Consider the following 24,846-nt stretch of genomic DNA (forward strand, 5'->3'; position numbering starts at 1 on the left):
TAACCCAGTTGGTGCTTAAACTTATCACGCCTTAACTTATCACACCTAAACTTATCATGCCTAAACTTATCACACCTAAACTTATCACACCTAAACTTATCATGCCTAAACTCAGTTTAGGTGTGATAAAGGGCTTTTCACCAGCGTGCTAACTGTTAGCACCGCTTTGTGAATCAGGCCCATTGTATTGTTATTAATTTGGGGTGAATCTGACGCCAAATATAAAAAAATATACTTACCTAAGGAAAGGGAAGGCTCTGCGTCCTATAGAGTTCCTGTACCTCTCCTCATCCCCTCGTTCCCCCACAGGCTCCTCCGTTTAAATCTCCCACTGCGGGAGGCTTCAACAGTCTTTGGGAGCCTGAGTGCTCCAGAAGTCAGGTGGCTCTGTACTGCGTATGCAAGTGTTCATGAGAGGGTGCTCACGCATGTGCAGTGTGGCGTAAGTATGTCTTGGGAGCCAGAGTGCTCCTGAAGACTCCCGAAGCCCATCTGCAGCGGAAGAGAGCAGTCTCCGACCCATGGTTTGGAGACTACTAATGAGGGAGCCAGCGCAGGAACGACGGGATGAGGAAAGGAACAGGAAGGCTCTATAGGACTCAGAGCCAGTATCTGTTTTTTTTTATATTTGGCTTCAGACTCCCTTTAAGTAAAAGTTCCTTTTAGACATTTTTACATATTGAGAGAGATTCATAATGAGATCACAAAATGTGCATCAGCTTATAGCTAGCATATTTTGTGAACAACTACCAGTCTACACAAATCTATGGCTTCCAAGGGCTTGATTCACTAAAACAAATAGCACGCCTTATCAAAGTTGACTCGCCTTATCAGAGTAGCATAGTAAACTTATGCCTGCTAAATGGCAATGACGAGAGCTCCACTCGTCCTGCCCTGAGCCCCTGCGGGTTCGTATCGCTCGCTATGCTACTCTGATAAGGCGTGTTAACTTTGTTAAGGCGTGCTAACTTTGATAAGGCATGCTATTTGTCTTAGTGAATCAAGCCCCAAGTGTGGTTTGGAAATTGATATTGTGACCCACACCTGAAACATTCAGTTTGCAAAAAAGTCCATTTTTGGAAATGTTGTCACCATAATATTATGTGAGCAAGAATCTAAGGTTTACATGTCCTGTAATTTCCTGACAAATGACATGTTGCCTCACTGAGCAAAACTCTTCTTTCTGGAAGTATATACATGAAACACACAGAAGAAGACTCATGCTTAAAGAGGCACTACAACAAAAAATTGTAGAATGTAATACATTATTCAGGATACCCAATTTTATATTAATTATCCTGGTTCCAGCATCAGAAATGCTTCCTATATTTATATATTACGGTGTATTGTTATGTACCCCCATCCCCAGTGATATTTAGCCGAGGTTATTTAGTTATGCTGCCTCTGCACAAGTGCAGTCTGTGAGCTCGGATGTTGTTTCTGCTCACTTCAGAACACACAACAAACAAACATTCCACAGTGATGCACCTTGCCAGCAGTAAAGCTGTCTCCACCTGTGGTAATTTTAATAATGTACTGTAAATTAGGGAGAGGAAAGATAATACAATGGGCAAACACTGACTAAATAATTTATAAGTGAATATCATAAAATACAAGCAATTTCAATCATTAAGTTACAGGTACATTCAATAAAGTTCCTCTTTAAATTCTTTATTTATCTTGCGGTTTAATTTTTAAGACGCATACATTAGAAAAAAAAAGATTTCATGAAACTAAACAAACAACAAAACCTTGACGCAAGGAACTGCATCTGCTGCAGTTAGGTATCGGCAACAGCATCAGACATTTATGTGGTTTTAATTTGGATGCCTTTTGAATAGATCTACAATAGGCTAGTTGATCACACCTAGAAATTGATGAACTAATCCACAAAAAAATCCCTGGACCTCTTAATAGGAAATAGCCTTTATAGGAAAAATGCCCTTCACATGAAGAAGGCCCCCACAGGTAGAAGGCTATAAGCATATAAGCACCCTCATAGGGTGTGAAACACCCTATGTACCCTGCATTTGGAGGATGCTTCAAAAGACAAGGCCCCAAAAATGGCTTCATATGCCACCCTGATGTTTGCTACCTCCACTATATCAGAAAATCGGAGATTAGGATTGCAGGAGGGAATCAGTTAAAATTGTAGAAGAGTAAATACAATCTGACTTACTTTAGCTTGCAAACAGAATGGATGAATGCTCCCTGTCCCTCATCAATCTCACTTATACAGTTATCTATGATTTACAATTTGTCCTTTGTACAGAGTTTGTTTTACTTCTGGTTCTCAACAAAGGCAACGTAAAGTGGAAACTATTTTGAAAACCACCAAACATTTTTAGATTTAGCCATAAAATAAAAGATTGATATCTGAATGATATTGTTTATCTGGACACTCGATATTGATAATATGTCAGAAAACATCTGATGCAGTGTCAGACCCCCTGCACAATACAAATCCGCTTTGTGATTCCAATTTGCATTTCCAATTTGCGATTCCGATTTTCCCTGGATGCTATCAATAGAAAATAACACGCAGAAAAAATGCAGCATGCAGTACTGCATGTAAAATCGCGTCAAAAACGGAATCGCAAATAGGGCTTGATTCACTAAACCGTGATAACTCAAATATCACACCTTATCAAAGATATCACACCTTATCAAAGATATCACACCTTATCAAAGTTAACACGCCTTATCGGAGTAGCATAGAGAGCGCTATGAACTTATCCCTGCTAATTGGCAATGGCACTCATCCTGCCCTGAGCCCCTGCTGGTTCGTAGCACTCGCTATGCTACTCTGATAAGGCGTGTTAACTCTGATAAGGTGTGATATACAGTGGCTTGCAAAAGTATTCGGCCCCCTTGAAGTTTTCCACATTTTGTCACATTACTGCCACAAACATGCGTAATATGTTGGCGCTTTATAAATACAATAAATAATAATAATAATAATAATAAATAGCCTAAGCCTGCTTTAAATTTCTCAATAACTTTATCCCTGACCTGTCTGGTGTGTTCTTTGGACTTCATGGTGTTGTTGCTCCCAATATTCTCTTAGACAACCTCTGAGGCCGTCACAGAGCAGCTGTATTTGTACTGACATTAGATTACACACAGGTGCACTGTATTTAGTCATTAGCACTCATCAGGCAATGTCTATGGGCAACTGACTGCACTCAGACCAAAGGGGGCTGAATAATTACGCACACCCCACTTTGCAGCTATTTATTTGTAAAAAAAATGTTTGGAATCATGTATGATTTACGTTTCACTTCTCACGTGTACACCACTTTGTATTGGTCTTTCAGGTGGAATTTCAATACAATTGATTCATGTTTGTGGCAGTAATATGACAAAATGTGGAAAACTTCAAGGGGGCCGAATACTTTTGCAAGCCACTGTATTTGATGAGGTATGATATTTTTGATAAGGTGTGATATTTGAGTTATCACAGTTTAGTAAATCAAGCCCATAGTGTGCAAGAGGCCTCAGTCTGACCACCTTGTACTCTACACCCAACCACATCAGTCAAATGGGCAGCCTTTCCCAATCAGTGTTCAATCATTACAACAAGAGAACTTGAGTTTTGATATATTTTCTTCAGTTCCAGGCTGGGTTCACAGTGGGACGTTATGGAGCGACATTAGGCAGGCATCGCAACGCTGAAAGTAGGGATGCTTAAATTCGGATTTGGAAGATACCCGGATAGTTGCAATCCGGATATCTCCCAGTAATGCTGTGCGGGCTGGGCGGGGGGACAAGCTTACCTCTCTGACGTCTTCTTCGCTTGTCCCTCAGCGCCTCTCACGATGCGGTCCACGCGCATCACGTGACTACAAACGCTTCCTCCTTCAACCCGGAAGGAGGAAGTGTTTGTAGTCACGTGACCGCCGCGTGGACCGCATCGTGGGAGGCGCCGAGGGACGAGCGAAGAAGACGTCAGAGAGGTAGGCTTGACCCCCCTCCCAGCCCGCACAGCATTACTGGGAGATATCCGGATTGCAACTATCCGGGTATCTTCCGAATCCGAATTTGAGCATCCCTGGCTGAAAGTCACTGCAATGTTAAGTCTGTGCGACATTCACAGTTCGACGTTGGCGTTGCAGTGTAATGTGCTATGTTTTGGTAACACACTGCTGCACTGCGTTATCGTCAAATGCACATGTTAACAAGTACAGGGAAGCATACTTTTCATTGTTTGTATGCTTCACTGTATGCAACGTAACGCGTCGGTAATGGGCACTACAACTTTTTTGCTCCATTGAGTTGTGTTCCTGTTACACAGGGAACACAACGCAATGTTCCACTGTGAACCTATTCAATGTTATTATGGAATCGAATGTCAAATCTGTTGAAAATATCTAGCACAGTATGGTAGCCTTTAGAGCATGTATATATATATATATATATATATATATATATATATATATATATATATATATATATATATATATATGAATACACATACATTTGAAATCGGTGCCGGTAGACTTGGGCGTAGGATACAGCCAGTATATGGCTGTTCCTTCTTCTGCACAAGTCTGGGCCGTGTTAATTACCATATTTTTCGCCACACAAAAATGGGGAGAAAAAGTCCCTGCATCTGATACGGCAAAGGCAGGGAATCCCTGACTTCCAAACGCCCGCCGATGGGAACCACCGACCCGCCGCCACATCAGGGATTCCCTGCCTGTGTGCCCACTCTGTCCCTGCTATCCACCATGTGTCCATGTTTCTTCCAGTGTCACCGCTATCTCTGCAATGTCCCCCGCTATCTCCTCCATGTCCCCGCTATGTCGGCAATGTCCCCCGCTATCTGCTCCATGTCCCCGCTACCCGCGGGGATAGCCGACCTCTTCACCGCCGTACTTCTCGCTCTAGCTTTGGCTTGTAGTGATGACACGTCAGTACAAGTCGCGTTCACTAGACCGAGAAGTGCGGCGATGAAGAGGTCGGCTATCCCCGCGGGCGCTGCTGGAGAGGTAAGAGCCTGCATCAGCGGGGGACATTGCCGACATAGCGGGGAGATGGAGGAGATAGCGGCGGACATTGCCGAAATAGCGGGGATATGAAGGAGATAGCGGGGGACATTGCCGACATAGCGGGACATGGAGGAGATAGCGGGGGATATTGCCGACATAGCGGGGACATGGAGGAGATAGCGGGAGACATGGCCGACATAGCGGGGACATGGAGGAGATAGAGGGAGACATTGCCGAAATAGCTGGGGGACATGGGGACATTGTAGATACATGGGGACATGTAGGAGATAGCGTGGATACAGCAGCACTACACTTTATACATTTAAACATTGAGCACCGACACATCCAAGTAGCTGGGACATGGCGGACATAGCGGTGACATGGCGGAGGTACAGCAGAGCTACACTGTATACATTTAAACATCGAGCAGGGACACGTGCAAGTAGCAGGGACATCGGAGAGAAGCAGGGACACGGCAGAGATAGCGGGGACAAGGGAAGAAACGGACACATGGGAGATAGCAGGAACACCTGGAGACAGAAGGTGGACACCTGGGAGGACAGAAGAGGGGTCACCTAGGGACAGAAGGGGACCCTGGGAACAGAAGGGGACCCTGGGAACAGAAGGGGACACCTGAGAGGACAGAAGGGGACACCTAGGAGAACAGAAGGGGACATAGGAGGATGCCAACTGGGGGAGAACATCTTCAAGACGCTCCTGGAATATGGACGCACCAGGTTTGGTATTTTTTTCTTCCCTGGATTTTGCCCTCTAAACCTAGGTGTGTCTTATATTCCGGAGCGTCTTATACGGCAAAAAATACGGTACTATTCCCCCTCCAGGCCACCATGGATAGTGGGGAATGATATTATTGTTTTTTAAAAGCAACTTCGGCTCCGTCTTCTGACGGCGCCAACGTTACTCACTGAGCGTGCTATAGCTGTAATTCTTTTTACAGTCTATGGTGGCGCCGGCTGCGCCCAAATATATATATATATATATATATATATATATATATATATATATATATATATATATATATATATATAGGCATGAAAGTGGTTATCTTCATCCCTAGTTGACGCTCTGTGTAATCATTTAATCTAGCATTTCTCCTTGACACATACTGTCAGTGTGAAATACATGTCTACTGTAATACATACCACTAAAGGTCTCCTCATTAGACAGGAGAGAGTAGCCAGATCATGCCTTTAGGCCATTCTGTCTGGACATTGCTTCATAAATTTAAACATTTGTCTCAGCCATGATCATTTAATAGGCAGCCAACTGTTCCAACTACAGACATGAGCTTGTGACTGGATCAAGGGGAAAATGGCTAAAATTTGTGTCAGTCATCAAATGACTGCAGGCAGCTTTGCATGCTTGATCCACAGCCCATACTTGATAAGGGCCCAATTACACCTGTGTGTATTATGGTACTTCTCAAGAACACCTACCAAAAATTCTTGCCATATTTATAAAAGCCTAATTCCAGGAAATTTTTTATTTTCCGTTTTGGATAGTATAGAAAAGGGTTAGAAAGTTTTTTGTTCTTGCCTGGAAGAGTTAAACCTCAGGTATGCAAGTGATAGGAATGCAGTTTCTCTCCCATCAACCTAGTCAGATTGTTTAATATAATCCTCAGTGATAAGGAATTGCAGCCATCAGGGGCATTTCACACTATAAATCGCAAAACGGTAGCACTTAGCGCTTAGCTATGATTAGCGCGGTAAAATCAGTGCTCATACTTCCGCCATTCAGAGCAATCGCGATCAGTGCTTTATTAAGTACTGTTCCATGATAGCTCCAGAATAGCGGCAAAATGCTGCATGTTACACATTTTGCGATTGATGCTAATTGCAAATCGCCCGCGATCGGCACCAATCATGGCAGTGAGATCACTGCCACATACTTTCTATTGCGCTAGCGCTTTGGCGATTGGCGGGAATCACTCGCTAATCGCCCTCAAATTCTTCCCTAGAAGAGAACAGCTTCTGAGTACAAGATAGAGAATAAAAAGGTCAATAGTTCATATATTTTGGCTTAGAACTTAATGAGACTGTAAGAAAGACTGTATCAGTCAGTTGAGATGATACAACTTTAAACCTACTTTTTGTAGCCGATACAATAAAAATAAAAATGTGGGATTCTAAAAAGTCATTTTCAAGAGAAGGTGGATAGATACATTTGTTTATCTCATCGGTTTATTGTCACCTCAGGGTTTCTTTAAGGGATTTTAATGCTTCCTTATGCTAAAAAATATTTTATTTCTTGCCTTCTTTGTGTGGACGGGAAATAATGAAAAGTCTGATGCTGCAGATATAGGACACCAACAACCCCACCACCACCATCAAAAAAAAAGCCCTATCTCCTTTCCCCAATATTCAAAGCTAAAATTAAAAACGAATTTCTATGAATTAAGTTGTAATTCTGCTCCTTCATCTCTGTGTTCAGGCTGACATTTGTTCAGCTGTGTTCTCCACAAGTCCTGCATAAAGCAGTTTGGCAGCACATTGCACACATTGTAGTAATAGAAGTCCTCCAAGGACACCTTATCATCATACCAATACTGTAGGATCTTCTTGACCTGCGGCATTTAGGATGACGTATGAATTGGCCCTAAGGCTAGGCTTACTTGAGAGCTTTTATACCTGTGATCTGACAAAACTGTCTTCTCTGAGCAATGCTGCATATCTTACAGGATCAGAATGTTTTCCATTGACTTTCATGTTTAGAGGATGTAGTGATAATCAACTTATCCAGAAAGAGATTGCTATGATATTCAATTATCGATGAAGTTATAAAAACGGCACTGATGGTTAACCCACAGTACTAATGGAATTGTGTAGAAATAAATTACTAGTGGAATTATAGTAAAAGAAATTCCCCTCTTATGCAACAGATTAGCCACAGTATGGGCTTGATGCTCCAAAGTGCGGTAACACTGGTGTTGCTACATTAATGTGCGTTACTAACGCTTGTGACCGTAGCCACGCTTGCGCTACTCAAATACTGCAGATCGTGCTTATAGCATAACTCGCAGTACACGCTGCCGGTAGTAAGGGTAATATTGCCATGCACTGTCTGTACATGGCAATATTACTGTACTTTTGTGCATCAAGCCCAAAGCTTTAGGAACAGACTCTTTGAACAACTTATAGTGGAGCATGCTTCAGGTGCTCTTGAAGAAATGCAATCATGCAGAGGTTACCTAACATGGAACTTTAATTTAGCCAACTGCAAGTCAGACTCCTCAGTTTATGAAACTACGACTCCAACTCCGACTCCAGGTCCCTAAAAAGGCTTCGACTCCGACTCCTTAGTCTAATACTTAACAGGGCTGTGGATTTTGTACAAAAATCATCTGACTCCAACTCCTCAGTTTATGAAACCACGACTCCAACTCCGACTCCGGGTGCCCAAAATTGCCCTGAATCCTTGACTCCGACTCCACAGCCCTGCCTTGTACTACAAAACACAATGCTTTCTCAATAAGCCCTTTGGAACATCAACCCAAACCTCCTGTGGGTAAAATTTAAATCCATTCATGAAGACAGAGAGTGGGAGGACACTGTGCATAGACTCCGACTCCTTAGTCTAATACTTAAGAGGGCTGTGGATTTTGTACAAAAATCATCCAACTCTGACTCCTCAGTTTATGTAACCACAACTCCGACTCCGGGTGCCCAAAATTGCCCCGACTCCTTGACTCCGACTCCACAGCCCTGCCTTGTACTACAAAACACAATGCTTTCTCAATAAGCCCTTTGAAACATCAAGCCAAACCTGTGGGTAAAATTTAAATCCATTCATGAAGACAGAGAGCGGGAGGGCACTGTGCATAGACACAGCAATTTCTTAAATAGTTTTATTTCTATAATTTACACTCACGGAAAGGATTATTAGGAACTCCATACTATATGGTGTTTGACCACCTTTCACCTTCAGAACTGCCTTAATTCTATGTGGCATTGATTCAACAAGGTGCTGAAAGCATTCTTTAGAAATGTTGGCCCATATTGATAGGCTAGCATCTTGCAGTTGATGGAGATTTGAGGGATGCACATCCAGGGCACAAAGCTCCCGTTCCATCACATCCCAAAGATGCTCTATTGGGTTGAGATCTGGTGACTGTGGGGGCCATTTTAGTACAGTGAACTAATTATCATGTTCAAGAAACCAATTTGAAATGATTCAAGCTTTGTGACATGGTGCATTATCCTGCTTGAAATATCTATCAGAGTATGTGTACATGGTGGTCATGAAGGAATGGACATGGTCAGAAACAATGCTCAGGTAGCCCATGGCATTTAAACAATGCCCAATTGGCACTAAGGGGCCTAAAGTGTGCCAAGAAAACATCCCACACACCATTACACCACCACAACCAGCCTGCACAGTGGTAACAAGGCATGGTGGAGCCGTGTTCATTCTGTTTACACCAAATTCTGACTCTATCGAGACTCATCATACCAGGCAACATTTTTCCAGTCTTCACCTGTCCAGTTTTGGTGAGCTCGTGCAAATTGTAGCCTCTTTTTCCTATTTGTAGTGGAGATGAGTGGTACCCGGTGGGGTCTTCTGCTGTTGTAGCCCATCCGCCTCAAGGTTGTGCATGTTGTGGCTTCACAAATGCTTTACTGCATACCTCGGTTGTACCGAGCAGTTATTTCAGTCAACGTTGCTCTTCTATCAGCTTGAATCAGTTGGTCCATTCTCCTCTGACCTCTAGCATCAAAAAGGCATTTTCGCCCACATGACTGCTGCATACTGGATTTTTTTCCCTTTTGACACCATTCTTTGTAAACTCCAGTACTGGTTGTGAAAATCCCAGTAACTGAGCAGATTGTGAAATACTCAGACCGGCCCGCCTGGACCCAACAACCATGCCATGCCCAAAATTGCTTTAATCACCTTTCTTTCCCATTCTGACATTCAGTTTGGAGTTCAGGAGATTGTCTTGACCAGGACCACACCCCTAAATGCATTGAAGCAACTGCCATGTGATTGGTTGATTAGATAATTGCATTAATGAGAAATTGAACAGGTGTTCCTAATAATCCTTTAGGTGAGTGTATATACAAGTACAAGTACAGGGAAACAAAACATATAACAAGATGCAACTGCTATGAGAGCATTATTTAGGCCCTTCAGCATCAGACAAGACATAGGCCCATATGCAATTAACTTTTTCACCTGAGTTATCTCCTAGGAGTTAATTTTCATATTCTCTTTAAAATCACTTTTTAGCATTTTAAAATTGAAAAAGTCACCAAAAGTTGGTGAAAAAGTACTATTAAATGTATTTTGAGTATTTTCTTGCTTGCTGGTGGCTTAAAATACATTTTATGATATGTTGTGAAAATATCACCTAGGAGAAAACTCAGGAGAAAAAGTGAATTGCATATGGGCCATAGTCTTAAATGTATGAAAACATAAAAAATATCATATAGATCAACCCTTCTAAATGAAAAATCACATAAAGCTTTACTGAGGTGATATTTATAGAAAGATTACACAAGATGTACCCACAAATAGACCACAAATGCTTTAGGGGATGTTTAGATACTGGTGCACTAGATAGCTAGTAGTCATGTGAAATGGCCAGGCAATTCTGGCAAATGGTTGAAAATCTAATCAATGTAAAACTACAAATCTGCTATAGACATTCCTTCGTGCAGTGCATTCCTGGGCCTTCCTGTAAAAAGGTTTACAAAATCCATTACAAAATTGATTACATTTATTTTGCTGGCAGCTAAAAGGGTGATAGCAAGATCTTGGAAATCACCTAATCTTGTACTCAAAAAGGTCGTTGGAAAGGTAAATCGAATCTGTAGCAGTGAATGTTTAGTAACAAGAATGAAAGACAGGGAAATGCAAGCCAAGATAATATGGGACTTCTGGAAGCAAGTCCCCTTATTATCATACAAAAAAGACTGATGTTCCAGATTATAGCCAAGGAAACATTAAGACCTATGGATAAATATCTGCTGTGCGCTTTTATTGATTCATAAACAAGCTGAGTTAGATGTAAACCAATGATCATCAGAAGAGCTACATATAATACCTAAAACTCATTGCTTGAATCTGTTCTCAAAACCTTAGAATATATGTTTGAAAACTATACTAGCTAGTAAGTAGAAAAGTAAAAAAGTACAAATTTGAATCAGTAGATTTCTGGCAGATATGGCTACCATTAGGCACGGTCAGTGGGTTGTTTTGATTTGATTGAACTTCTAACCTTTCTTCTTGCCTCAATCTAAATTAATTTTAAGCCTGATGACTGAATGTTGGAGATGTTGTGTCCACCTTTAGTATAGTTCACCAGCTAGTATCCTGAAGTTGTGAGTAAGTACAATTTAGTCCGATCAAACTCTACTAGTGACTATATGATAGAAGTATATTATTAGATTGTTCAAAGGGTTCCATTTTAATTGCACAGATGGAGAAGGGGTTAATTTGACAGTAGCTGTTCTCCCTGTTTATCAGGTCCCCTGTTTGTGTCTGTTGGCATGTCTTTCCTGCCTTACTTACATCAAAGGTCAGCGCAGGTCTAGAAAGTCACTGCACGTAAGGAATGATAAATTCTTCACCACAATATATCAAATGCTCAAAGGTAGGTATCCGCCAAACATCAAAACAAGAAAAGGCTTACCAGCTCCCAACAACCCACATATTATAAGGTTGTAAAATGGCTCAGGTCACAGATAACGTCCAGGGAACATCAGACGTTGTGAAGATCCAGTGGACATCCGTATGGAGGTAAAGTTTCAGGAATTTACATAGGAAAACAAAAGCGGCAATATCTAAGTGTAACCCGTTTATTTAGATAACATTTCTTTAAAAGGCAGTAGATATAAAAACAATAACTCGCATACGGGGCCCATAAACTGGGAACCCAGGAAGATTAGCGCGCATGTAATGGTCAATCGTAGATCAATAGACAATGGTGCCGCCTGTTACCTTCCCGACCGGTTTCGCAGTCTTACGTCATCAGGGAAGAAAAACCACCGAGCCAATCTGTACCAAAAACAATTCCACGTGCGACCCCGTCATACTTGGTGGAAAAAAAAACGTATTCTGATGACACTCTTTTTGTGTGTTTTCCGTCTTCCTCATGTAGGGTCTGTTTTTTGTGTGTATTTACCCATTTTTCTATCTATGTCCCTCCGTGCCCCTGTGCAGTGCTTCATTTCATTTTCTCTCCCCATCAGTCTATGCTGGAAAACAGACAATTATATCCTGATGAAATATGGAGTGAGGAATAGAAATTGTTTGTGCAACAGTCACCATTGATCAGAACTGGCTAGTGTTCTGCACTATTGCTTGCTTTGTGCAGTTCAGTGTAGTACATGTGTGAATATTGCTTGGGTACCATTCTTCCTGCAACCTTTTTCCTCCTGCACTTCTGTGATTACTAAATCTATAAAAGAATTTAAATGAGTATAAAAAATATCCCCAATCATACCAGCCAAAATGGACCAGGAAAGTTTCTACTAGATTTGTATTCAGTTTAAAGTTATAATTGGATTTAACACCTAATACAATAAAAATGTCTAATAGCGCATGGGTACCTTTTAGTCTTGTGGTTATATCAATGGTTTTGACGGGACAAAAGATGCTAGCATCTGCCATGTTGTACAACTACAGTTACATTTTGCTCTAGATGATAACCACAGCTGCTACACATGGCGAGTGGGAACAAATTTGTCAACGGGTTTATGTAACATGGCAGCTCCTAGCGCAATTGCAGTTATGTCTGCCATGATTAAGTACACAGGCACAAACATGAACACATGCACTTTGCTGGCCCCTGGAGCGCTTCAATTTGCATGTGCGTGGAGTGCCATATACTAAAGGATAACTGTTGCAAATGCAAAAATGCTTCATAAATGCTTTATTTTAATGTTTGATTCTGCTATGTGTGCTGTGCTGTGCTACCTCAGGACCACACCAACATTCAACATTTGCTCTTAATATATGCATCTTGAAATATTTATGTCCTTTAAGTGAGTGTGTGTTGTGTTTGTAGGCACACTTCTGAAGCAGTCTTATACCCATCCACCCAATAATATTACTCAATAATACGTTAAATTTGAAATAAATAATGAGCAAAAGCATTTGAATCACTCCTCTTTCTCCTTGAATCCTTTGTTACATGAATGTTTAACTCTTATACATTCAGTCAGCAATTGTTGGTGATTGTTTTAGGTGGTACGTTTTTGCTCTAATTTAACCCTGTGCAGATCCGACAGCTCTGGCCACTTTAAGATCAAAGCTGTTTGCACTCTTTTAAGAGCTGTGATTGGCTCACAGCAATCCCGGGGTCAACTGAGACACAGAATCTCTGCTGTCAGCTCTTGACTGAGACATGGAAGCTCTGCTGTCAGTGTGAACAGTGAGAGCGTGCGGTTCGTGCGGCAGGGATGATTGAAAACTACTCCCAGGACATGTAGATTTCCACCACAGAATCTTAATGCAGAGTATTCTAAGGCCCTGAACATCACAGCCTTCCAGTATTGCTCTCCAACCTACTTCCTTGAGTACAGAGCTTTCTCTCCATGTTCTTTTAATGATACTTTATACTATGTAGATGGTTAAATAACCTAATTCTTTGGATATGTACAGTATGAAATGTGATTCCTAAACAAATGCACTGACTTATCCCGTCCCATCTTTACTTTTCAGAGAAACATATGCAATTCACTTTTTCCTGAGTTTTCTCATAGGTGATATTTTCACACTGTTATAAAATGCTTTTTAAACCACCGGCTAGCAATAACATACACAGAATAATTTTTGTAGTAGTTTTTTATTAAGTTTTGGGTATTTTTTCAGTTGTAAAATGATTCAAAGATATTATAGCCACTTCGCGTCCCTGGGGTTTTCCCCCTAAAAAAACAGAACAATTTTCTACATTTCACACTCCTCCCATTCATTTGACAATATCTTTATCACTACTTATCATACATAAATGATCTATACCTTGTTTTTTTCCGCCACCAATTAGGCTTCCTTTGGGTGGTACTTTTTGCTAAGAATTATATTATTTTCTATGCATTTTAAAGGAAACAAGGGGTAAAAAATTAAAAAAAAGTCATTATTTCCCAGTTTTCAGCCATTATAGTTTGAAAATAAAAGTTGCTGCTGTAAGTTAAACCCACACATTTCATTTTTCCATTCGATCTGGTTATTTCACCATTTAAAATTCAATCCTAGTACAATGTATGATGACAATAAATTATTTGGAAATAATGTGTGTTCGATTTTTATTTAGATATTTTTTTCCTCCTTTATAATTCGATCCTCCCCCCAGTTAGCCAGATGTCACTGGATGTCACTGACAGATCTGGAGACTATCTCTTAAGTGGAGAGAGATAGCTCTCGAGGTCGGGCAAGCCAGGTCGGCAACACACGGACAGACAAAGTACAAAAGACAGAAGGCTGATTCGGTATCCAAGGCAGGCAGGGTATGGCAACGGTATCAGATATGCGTGGTCCCGAATCAGAAAGCAGAGGGATAGTCAGGAAAGCAACAGGTCATAACAAATATCAAACAATGCCTAGTCTTGGGTGTGAGGTCCGTGGTCTCTACACCCTGAAACTAGTCTGATGTATAACAGAATGATAACACAAGTTCCCTAGTCTTGGGTGTGAGGTCCGTGGTCTCTACACCCTGGAACTAGTCTGAAGTATAACAGAATAAACACAAGTAATCTGGCTCAGTGTGAATTCCCAGGTCCTCCTGGTTCAAACACACTGTAGGATCTGACTAAGGTCTGAGTGCTTCCACATAGTGATCGCAACGGCAGACAATTTGAGAGTGGCCAGCAGTAACCATATATAGAGCAGTGCTCTCTGGCGCCGCCCTAAAGTGATCAACCAATGGTTATCAGCTCTGAGGTCAGCTGACCAGCCTGGTCAGCTGATCCCCCCCCCCCCCCCCCCTTGGCCATCATAAAAGCTCTGCTTTTCAGCGCGCACGTGTATTCCTAAACCTATGTGAACTAACAGGCTCAGCCACCCCAGCTGCACGCTGCTGCGTGCAAACCGCCGCGCTGGACGCGGAACCAGCCGCCTCGCCATCAATACATGCGGCGGCTTTTCCGCGTTCTGCCATGTCACTAGATGCACGCTTCCGCGTGCAGACCGCCGCGTTGGACGCGGAATCAGCCGCCTTGCTGCTAGTGCACGCGGCGGCTTTTCCGCGTTTTCTCACAGTACCCCCCCCCCCCCCCGAGGAGTTGACTCCGGACATCTCCTACCCGGCTTCCCAGGATGCAAGTTATGGAATTCCCTTTTTAACTCCTCTGCGTGCATACGACAGTCTGGCACCCAAGTTCTTTCCTGTATGCCATACCCCTTCCAGTGAACCAAATACTGCACAAAGCTCTGCACAAGCCGTGAGTCCAGAATCTTCTCGATTTCATACTCAGGTTGGTCATCAATCAACACAAGGGGGAGGGAGCGGAATCCACGTGCACTGCCGGCTTGAGCAGGGACACATGAAATGATCTCACACCTCACATACTGGCAGGGAGATCAATGGCATAAGTGACATTATTGATTTTCCTGGTCACTGGAAAAGGACCCACAAATCTAGGGCCTAACTTGGGAGACAGTTGTTTTAGAGCCAAATGTCGTGTGGACACCCAGACCAGGTCTCCTGAAAGAAATTCCCATTCTATGGAACTTCTCTTGTCAGCCTGTTTTTTTCTGGTTCTGAAAAGCCCTCCCCAGATTTCTTTCAACCATTCCCAAAATCTGTTTCAGAGACTTCTGCCAGTTCTCCAGTGCTGGAAACGGAGTAGAAGCCACTGGCAATGGGGTGAACTTAGGTAACCTTCCCGTCACCACCTGAAATGGGGAAAATCCTGAGAAGGAACTCTTCAGATTGTTGTGTGCAAATTCTGCAAACGGCAAAAATTTGACCCAGTCGGTTTGTGCATCAGCAACATAACACCTCAGAAATTGTTTCAGAGACTGATTTGTCCTTTCGGTCTGTCCATTGGTCTGTGGGTGGTAGCCTGATGAGAAAGAAAGCTCCATGTCTAACTGATGGCAGAATGCCCTCCAAAACTTAGAAACAAATTGGACTCCCCGATCTGATACTATATTTTCTGGAATGCCATGCAGCCGGAAAATATGCTGGATGAAGAGATCGGCCAATTCCTGGGCCGAGGGGAGTCCTTTCAGGGGGACAAAATGGGCCATCTTACTGAATCGATCGACTACCACCCAAATGACCGTCATGCCCTCAGACCTGGGGAGTTCGCCCACAAAATCCATGGACAAATGGGTCCATGGTTCACTCGGGACTGGCAGAGGCTGCAATGTTCCAACAGGTGCCTGACGGGAGGGTTTACTCCTAGCACACACTGCACATTCCCTCACATACTCCTTGCAGTCAGTTGCCAATGACGGCCACCAAGCACATCTAGCAATGAGATCTTGAGTTCTGGTGGCCCCAGGATGCCCAGCATTCTTGTGGGAATGGAACAGCTGCAATATTTGTAAGCGGAAAGGCAATGGTACAAACATGACCCCGTCAGGCTTCCCCTCTGGTACATCTTGTTGGAACGGACCCAATGTGACTGTCCAGTCTTTCCAGGTCTCAGTGGCTGCCAGAACCATTTTTTGAGGAACAATGGTTTCTGGGTCTGAGGGCTGTGCTGTTTCAGGCTCAAAACATCTGGATAAGGCATCAGCCTTGATGTTCTTACTACCAGGGGTATAGGTGATTACAAATCTGAATCTTGAGAAAAATAATGACCACCAGGCCTGTCGGGGGCTAAGTCTCTTAGCGCCTTCAATGTACCAAATTCTTGTGGTCAGTGTAGACAGTAATAGTATGTTCTGCTCCTTCTAGCCAATGCCGCCATTCCTCAAAAGCCAATTTGATGGCTAGACGTTCCCTATTGCCTATATCGTAGTTTTTCTCTGTGGGCGAAAACCTACGGGAGAAATAGGCACAAGGATGCAGTTTTCCTTGCAAACCAGAACGCTGAGACAGCACAGCCCTTACCCCTACCTCTAAAGCATCTACCTCCGTGATAAAGGGAAAGGTGATGTCAACATGTCTCAGTATGGGTGCAGAACAGAACAGTTTCTTCAGGGTGGAGAAAGCAGCATGGGCCTCAGGGGACCAGTGGTGAGTATCTGCCCCTTTTTTGGTGAGACTGGTGAGAGGTGAAATCACCGTAGAGTACCCCTTTATGAACCTCCTATAGTAGTTGGCGAACCCCAGGAATCTCTGGAGAGCTTTCAGCCCCACAGGTTGGGGCCACTCCAAGACAGCTGAATCTTTTCCAGGGTCCATAGAGAGGCCAGAGGTCGAAATTATGTACCCCAGAAAGGCGACAGAGGTCACTTCGAAAATGCACTCCTCCAATTTAGCATACAGCATATTTTGTCTTAACTTTCGTAACACAAACTTAACATGCTTTCTGTGTTCTGAGAGGTTGGACGAGAAAATTAGGATGTCGTCTAAATACACCAAGACGAATTTGCCCAATACCTCTCTGAACACCTCATTAATCAGCTCTTGGAAGATGGCACAGGCGTTACACAACCTGAAGAGCATCACTAGGTACTCGTAATGCCCATCGGGAGGCCGTCTTCCATTCATCACCGTCCCTGATACGCACAAGGTTGTATGCACCCCTTAAATCCAGCTTTGAGAAAATCTTAGCATTGGTGACCTGGGTAAACAAATCGTCTATCAAGGGCAGAGGATAACCATTCTTTACTGTAATTTTATTTAAGCCCCGATAATCAATGCATGGACGGAGGCCTCCATCCTTCTTTTTCACAAAAAAGAACCTGGCCCCTGCTGGAGACCGAGAAGGACGAATAAAACCCTTAGCTAAATTTTCTCGGATGTATTCTTGCATGGCTAATTTCTCTGGCCCAGATAAATTATAGAGATGACCTCTAGGGGGCATACAACCAGACCTGAGATCAATGGGGCAATCAAAAGGACGGTGTGGGGGAAGTTTATCGGCTGACTTAGGACAAAACACGTCCGCAGATTCTGAATACTGATCTGGCAATCCCTCCATGTGAATTTTGGTTTCACCCAAGGTTACCTTCGCTAGACAATGATGATAACAATGGGTAGACCAGCTCGTTAGCTGACCTGTGGCCCAATTGATCTGAGGCGAGTAATGTTGTAACCATGGCATACCAAGAATGATCGTGGAGGTTGTCATTCGCAACACTAGAAACTGTAAATTCTCTTTATGTAACACCCCTACCGTAACCCTTAACTCAGGGGACTGAGACAGAGGGTGGTTATTCTGCAGGGGGAAGTCATCCACTGCAGTGACCAGAATCTGTTGCTTTAATGGGGAAATTGGAATCCCCAATTTCTTAGCAAATTCATAATCCATAAAGTTGGCTGCTGAGCCAGAGTCAATGAAGGCTTCAGTGGTCTCTGTCTTATCCTTCCAGGATATAATACAAGGAAGGAGCAAACGTTTATCATCTAGAGGTAATGACTGCGCGCCTAGGGTATTACCTCCGACTACACCTAGGCGGCAGCGTTTCCCGACTTCTTGGGACAATTCTGCACCTTATGACCCCCCTCTGCACAGTATAGACAGAGCTGCTCTGTTTCTCTGCACCTCCGTTCCACCCGGGACAATCTCGATCGACCAATCTGCATTGGTTCTGGTGGAGGCGAAGCGGGTGGAGATGAAACAGATGGAGGCGCAGTGTAGGACACAGTTCCTACCCCGAGTCTGTCTTTGGTAACGTAAGCGACGGTCAATCCTGATGGCCGATGAAATGGCCTCACCGAAAGACTTCGGCTCAGGATGACCCAGCATAAGATCAGAAATTGCGTCTGACAAGCCTGACAAAAAGCAGTCTAGAAGAGCGAATGAGTCCCATCTAGCTGACACTGCCCATTTCCTGAACTCTGCAGCATAGTTCTCTACCGGACCCTTGCCCTGCCGCAGTGTCTTGAGCTTCCGCTCAGCGGTAGAGGCAATGTCCGGATCATCATAAATTATAGCCACAGCTTTAAAGAATTCTTCCACTGAAGTTAGGACCGGATGCCCTGTCTGAAGATTATGATCCCAAGTCTGGGAATCCCCTGACAACAAGGTCTTAATAAAGGTTTCTCTCTGTGCCATGGTCCCTGACGAATTAGGCCTTAACTCAAAGTATGACAACACTCTATTTCTAAAATACCAGAAGTCAGATCTGTGACCAGAAAACCTTTCAGGTACAGGCATGCGTATGTCTGTGCTAAGTGAACTAACAGGCTCAGCCACCCCCAGCTGCACGCTGCTACGTGCAAACCGCCGCGCTGGACGCGGAACCAGCCGCCTCGCCATCAATACATGCGGCGGCTTTTCCGCGTTCTGCCATGTCACTAGCTGCACGCTTCCGCGTGCAGACCGCCGCGTTGGACGCGGAATCAGCCGCCTTGCTGCTAGTACACACGGCGGCTTTTCCACGTTTTCTCACACATACAACACACATTTCTCATTTTCAACATTTTGTATGCTGTCTTTGTATTACTGTCAAATAAATATGGGATTTCAATGATTTGCAAATCTCTGCATTCTATTTTTATTTACTCCTTACATGGCGCATAATTCAAATATCATTCTCATTTCAAAGGTGAAAATAATTTTTTCACCTGAAGTTACTTTTTAAAAACAGCCTTGCAATGACCCAGCGAAACTAGTTGACCTGTAACTATCTGGACCCTCTAATACCTAGGTTCTCAACATGTGGTACGCGTACCCCAGGGGGTACGTTTGATGGTTCCAGGGGGTACTCGGGCTTGATATACCAAATCAAAAATAACAACTGTAGAGTTTTAGAAAATTATAAATATTATTTAAACAACACCAAATTATTTTTTTAGCTAATCAAAAGCAATAGTAAAAGCTTGGAAATTGTTTAGAAACAATTATAATGTACTACAATTAAATATATATTTGTCAAAGAGTACTTGTGATCATGTTTACTATTCCAGGGGGTACTTGGTGAGTACAGGGTTTTAAAAAGGGGTACATACCAATAAAATGTTGAGAAACACTGCTCTAATAGACACATTCTCATGTTTAGTTTATGATTTTTGGAGTCACTTAGGGTGAGCTTTAAAAGATCTGCTTGCTAACATCTTCAGGTGAAAACTAACGATTCAATTTCTAGCGAAAAATCATTTGAGCGATCAGATAATTATAATCAGAAGTGAAATATCGTAATACATCGTTCAAAGCACCATCAACGAACCAATCTTTGCTTCCTATCACAACCGACAAGAAGATCCAAATTTTTGTTTCACGCAAATCCATTCAGATGATTTTTATAATTGTTCCTAAATGATTGTGCCGTTCAACGGAGATTATTTTTAACCAGGCCAATCAAATCCGTTCAGCATTATCTGATCACTCGAATGATTATTTGCTAGAAATTGGACCGTTAGTGGCCACCTTTAGCCACTTAAGCTCTCAGTCGTTTTCACTTTATGCATCCGAGCAATGTTCACCTCCCATTCATTCGCCTATAACTTTATCACTACTTATCACAATGAACTGATCTATATCTTGTTATTGCCGCCACCAATTAGGCTTTCTTTGGGGGGTACATTTTGCTAAGAGCTACCTTACTGTAAATGCATTTTGACAGTAAGAATAAGAAAAAAACGGAAACAATTCATTATTTCATTATAGTTTTAAAACAATACATGCCTCCATAATTAAAACCCACGTATTGTAATTGCCCATTTGTCACGGTTATTTCGCCGTTTAATTTATGTCCCTATCAAAATGTATGGTGACAATATTTTATTTGGAAATAAAAGAGCATTTTTCCCGTTTTGCATCCATCACTATTTACAAGCTTATAAAAAAAAAATAGAAATATTTCATCTTTACATAGATATTTAAATAGTTTAGACACTTAGGTAAATTTTAATGTATTTTTTTTTTAAATTGTATTTTTTTTTTTTTTTTATTAAACATTTTATGTTGTATAGTAATATCTAAGGTGCGCTAGTGGTACTTTTTAAGACCAAAGTAGAATAAAAAATGATTTAATTAGTAAAACGAACAAATACAATTTAAGCAATAAACATATAAATCATAATAATGCCCAGGATCCTGTTTCATACATCATTCACACACACAGTCACACCGCAATAAATTAGTGGGTGAAATACTATTTCACCCCCCAATAATGCTCAATTGTGAACTGATAGTCAACTGTCACCTCAGCCCCAGGAGACCAACTGACGTGTTTAGCTTGTAGAAACTGTATAATTCACCAGAGGGTGATCCTTAGACTCCGTATAATGCAGGATGATTTATCAGATGGAATGAAAAAAGTTCCAGTCCTTCTTGCAGTACGTAATTCAAATCGCTTTAAATAAGCTGATATCAGTAAATATTTCGAGCACAGTTCAAGCACAGTATGGATCTTACCACCTCCGTATAGGTAATACTGCGAGTTCCTCAGTGCGCCCACTTCAATCAACATAAGGTGTAGGATTGTCCACTTCCGTATAGATATAGTTCAGCGTGAATGATTCCACAGGACCGCTCAATCCAGATAGCCCCGGCCGGCAGCGTACCCGGAGAGTCTATGCGCAATAGATTGTTAGAGGTGCGCTGGGTCAGCAGACCCGGTCCTGAAGCGCACGTTTCCGCGTTCCACGTGGGATGCAGAAAGTCCGGCCCCCAGTTTCTTATTGGCGGTGACGTCACTCCCCTTCAGCCAAGGAAGGAAATAGTGTTTTATTTAGGGAAATTTTTTTTGTAGTGTAATTTTTTTTAACTTTTAGATGTAGTTTTACTCTTTGGCCACAAGATGGCAACCTGGAGTTTGTTTACATGACGTCACTCTAAGCGTACAATGTACACTTAGAGGGACATAGCTTCAGAAAAAGCGTAGCTTCCGAGTGAAGCTGTCGCTTTTTCAGCAGGGGAGAGGAATCAGTGATCGGGCACCATAGCCCGATACATTGATTCCTGGGCTACCAAATCCACGGCCAGGAGTGCGCTTTTATACGTCAAGGAGGACAAAGTGGTTAGTTTCAGATATCACTGGTTACAGAACTGCTGTGAAGTCCATGCTTTAATGATCAGGGCCTACGCAATATTAAAAAGGTGTTTTTAATGTTTTGGCTGATCAGTGTATCTTGGCAAGCATAAATGTGAATGAAATATTGGAGACAGCTGTAGCATTTCATAAATTATAGCTAAATGGTCAGCCATGGATTTTTTTAACTGGCTTTAATTAAGTTTATGGTGTGTTGTGGACTATTAAATATAATTTTAAAATAAAATCATTTACCAAAATAGATATTTAATAAGTCATGACTGCATTTTCTTCAAAACTCTAAATGAATTAAACATAAACACCTTTATTATTGGAAAAAAGACCTCATTTTATGCAACAGTGAACAAGGCCTTAGGCACATTAGTGCTTATTTTAGAGGCGTAGCATTTTATTATGTTTTATTCATTTACATCATATCTCATTCACATCAGTTTTAAAGGAAACCATCTTTTAAATAATCATGGTGTATGATGAGGTAAAACAGCACAACATTGTTATTCATATTGTTCTCTGCTTTGTGAAAGCAAAAATGTAAAAAAAAAAAACATACAAGTAAAATCAGTAAAAATGCAAAGCAATTACAAAACTGTAAAATATAGCATTTGTGCACATATATTGCAAAGCTTTAACTATTACAAAACTGTAAAATATAGCATTTCTTCACATAAATCGTAAAGCTAAAAATATACAGTTAAAGGGAACCTTAACTGTGGGCCCAAAAAAATGTCATCTCCCTGGGGCTTACCCAAGCCTCCTGCAGCCGTCCTGTGCCCACGCCGGTTATTCGGTGCCCTCCGGTCTCCCTCCGCGGCTAAGTTTCGTTTTCGGCCGACTGCCATTCGTCCTCCGGCAAAGCGTTATCTTCTTCCGCATTCCCCGCCGTAAAGAGCCGTAATGCGCGTCCCGCATGATGCGTCATGCGGGATGCGGGGCATCCTTGTTAATTGTCATGATTTTCCTGTATAAATCGTTGGTTATTATAATAAAAATGTCAGTTAAATATATCATATAGGAGACACACACAGTGATATTTGAGAAGTGAAATTAAGTTTATTGGATTTACAGAAAGTGTGCAATAATTGTTTAAATAAAATTGTCATTTTATTGATTCCAAAACCTTTAGAAAAAAATTATTGGAATTCATATTGTCTTGGCAAGCTTAGTGACCCCTGACCTTCATACACAGGTAAATCCAATTATGCGAAAGAGTATTTAAGGAGGTCAATTGTAAGCTTCCCTCCTTTTTTAATTTTCTGTGAAGAGTAGCAACATGGGGGTCTCAAAACTACTCTCAAATGACCTGAAGACAAAGATTGTTCACCATCATGGTTTAGGGGAAGGATACAGAAAGCTGTTTCAGATTTCAGCTGTCTGTTTCCACAGTTAGGATCATGTTGAGGAAATGGAAGACCACAGGCTCAGTTCAAGTTAAGGCTCGAGGTGGCAGAAGAAGAAAAATCTCAGAGACAAAAGTGACGAATGGTGAGAACAGTCAGAGTCAACCCACAGACCCGCACCACAGACCTACAACATCATCTTGCTGCAGATGGAGTCACTGTGCATCATTCAACTATTCGGTGCACTTTACACAAGAAAATACTGTATGCAAGAGTGATGCAGAGGAAGCCTTTTCTCCGCCCACAGCACAAACAGAGCCACTTGAGGTATGCTAAAGCACATTTGGACAAGCCAGCTTCATTTTGGAATACGGTGCTGTGGACTGATGAAACTAAAATTGAGTTATTTCAGCATAAAAATGGGCGTTATGCATGGAGGAAAAAGAACACAGCATTCCAAGAAAAACACCTGCTACCTACAGTAAAATATGGTGGTGGTTCCATCATGCTGTGGGGCTGTGTGGCCTGTGCAGGGACTGGGAATCTTGTCAAAGTTGGGGGACGCATGGATTCCACTCAGTATCAGCAGATTCTGGAGACCAATGTCCAGGAATCGATGACAAAGCTGAAGCTGTGCCGGGGCTAGATCTTTCAACAAGATAACGACCTTAAACACTGCTCAAAATCCTTTTGATTACAAGAGGCCAGCGCTCACAGCCACTATAGATCCAATCTGCCAGTTCGCCCTCTCTTCACATTAAAATCAATACAAAACAAGAGATGGCGCTCTGGCGCTTAAAACACATAAACGCTGTCAGTCAAAAGTCCTTGTGCACTACACCTAAAATTATAAAATGTCCATAAACATTTAAAACTTTGAGGTTGTCTTCATCTACTGTGAGACTGAGATCCGCTAGGGCGGAGTCTGGAGCAGAAGCGGACGTGGTGCAGAGTGGCTTGAGGTGGTGAGGACAGGCAAACAGGTTCCCGGAGCCTACCGTGTGTGCAGCGGAGGAGTAGCAGGGTCTACAGCCTGCCAGCCTGCCCATCAATGCGGGGGAGAGCCCGTGCCAAAATTACTCTATGCTTTTATGATATACTGGAGATTGTAAGTGCAATTGCTTTTTATAATTAAAACGTTTTTAGCAGTATTACGCTATGTGGAGTATTTTTCATTAAGGTGATACTATTGCAAGAAGATATATCTGGATGTAGAGACCATTGTGATCGAGAGGTGGGGGACGACCCGGGAACGGTCCCAAGGTGCATATAGACCATTGTTTGGTCTATTACAGCGGTGAGTGGCACACAAAGGGTGTTGGTGGTGGTCCACTCACATGCAACCTTGACAGGATATGCAGCAGATCTCAGTCTCACAGTAGATGAAGACAACCTCAAAGTTTTAAATGTTTATGGACATTTTATAATTTTAGGTGTAG

The 24,846-nt window shown here is 42.3% G+C and overlaps 1 protein-coding gene across 4 annotated transcripts in view; it reads left to right on the forward strand.

The window, feature by feature from the left end:
• The window catches only part of NLGN3 (neuroligin 3), a 285,082-nt gene that overhangs the window by 56,572 nt on the left and 203,664 nt on the right, over positions 1-24,846 (forward strand). The window contains exon 2 of one of the 4 annotated variants that reach the window (XM_068247607.1): positions 3,318-3,421. The exons of the other annotated variants lie outside the window; for them this stretch is intronic. The gene's annotated coding sequence lies outside the window, so the exon portion shown is untranslated. The remainder of the gene's footprint in view (positions 1-3,317; positions 3,422-24,846) is intronic. 4 annotated transcript variants of the gene reach the window in all.

This window comes from Hyperolius riggenbachi, chromosome 8 (genome assembly GCF_040937935.1).
Source record: "Hyperolius riggenbachi isolate aHypRig1 chromosome 8, aHypRig1.pri, whole genome shotgun sequence".
NCBI classification, from domain to species: domain Eukaryota; kingdom Metazoa; phylum Chordata; class Amphibia; order Anura; family Hyperoliidae; genus Hyperolius; species Hyperolius riggenbachi.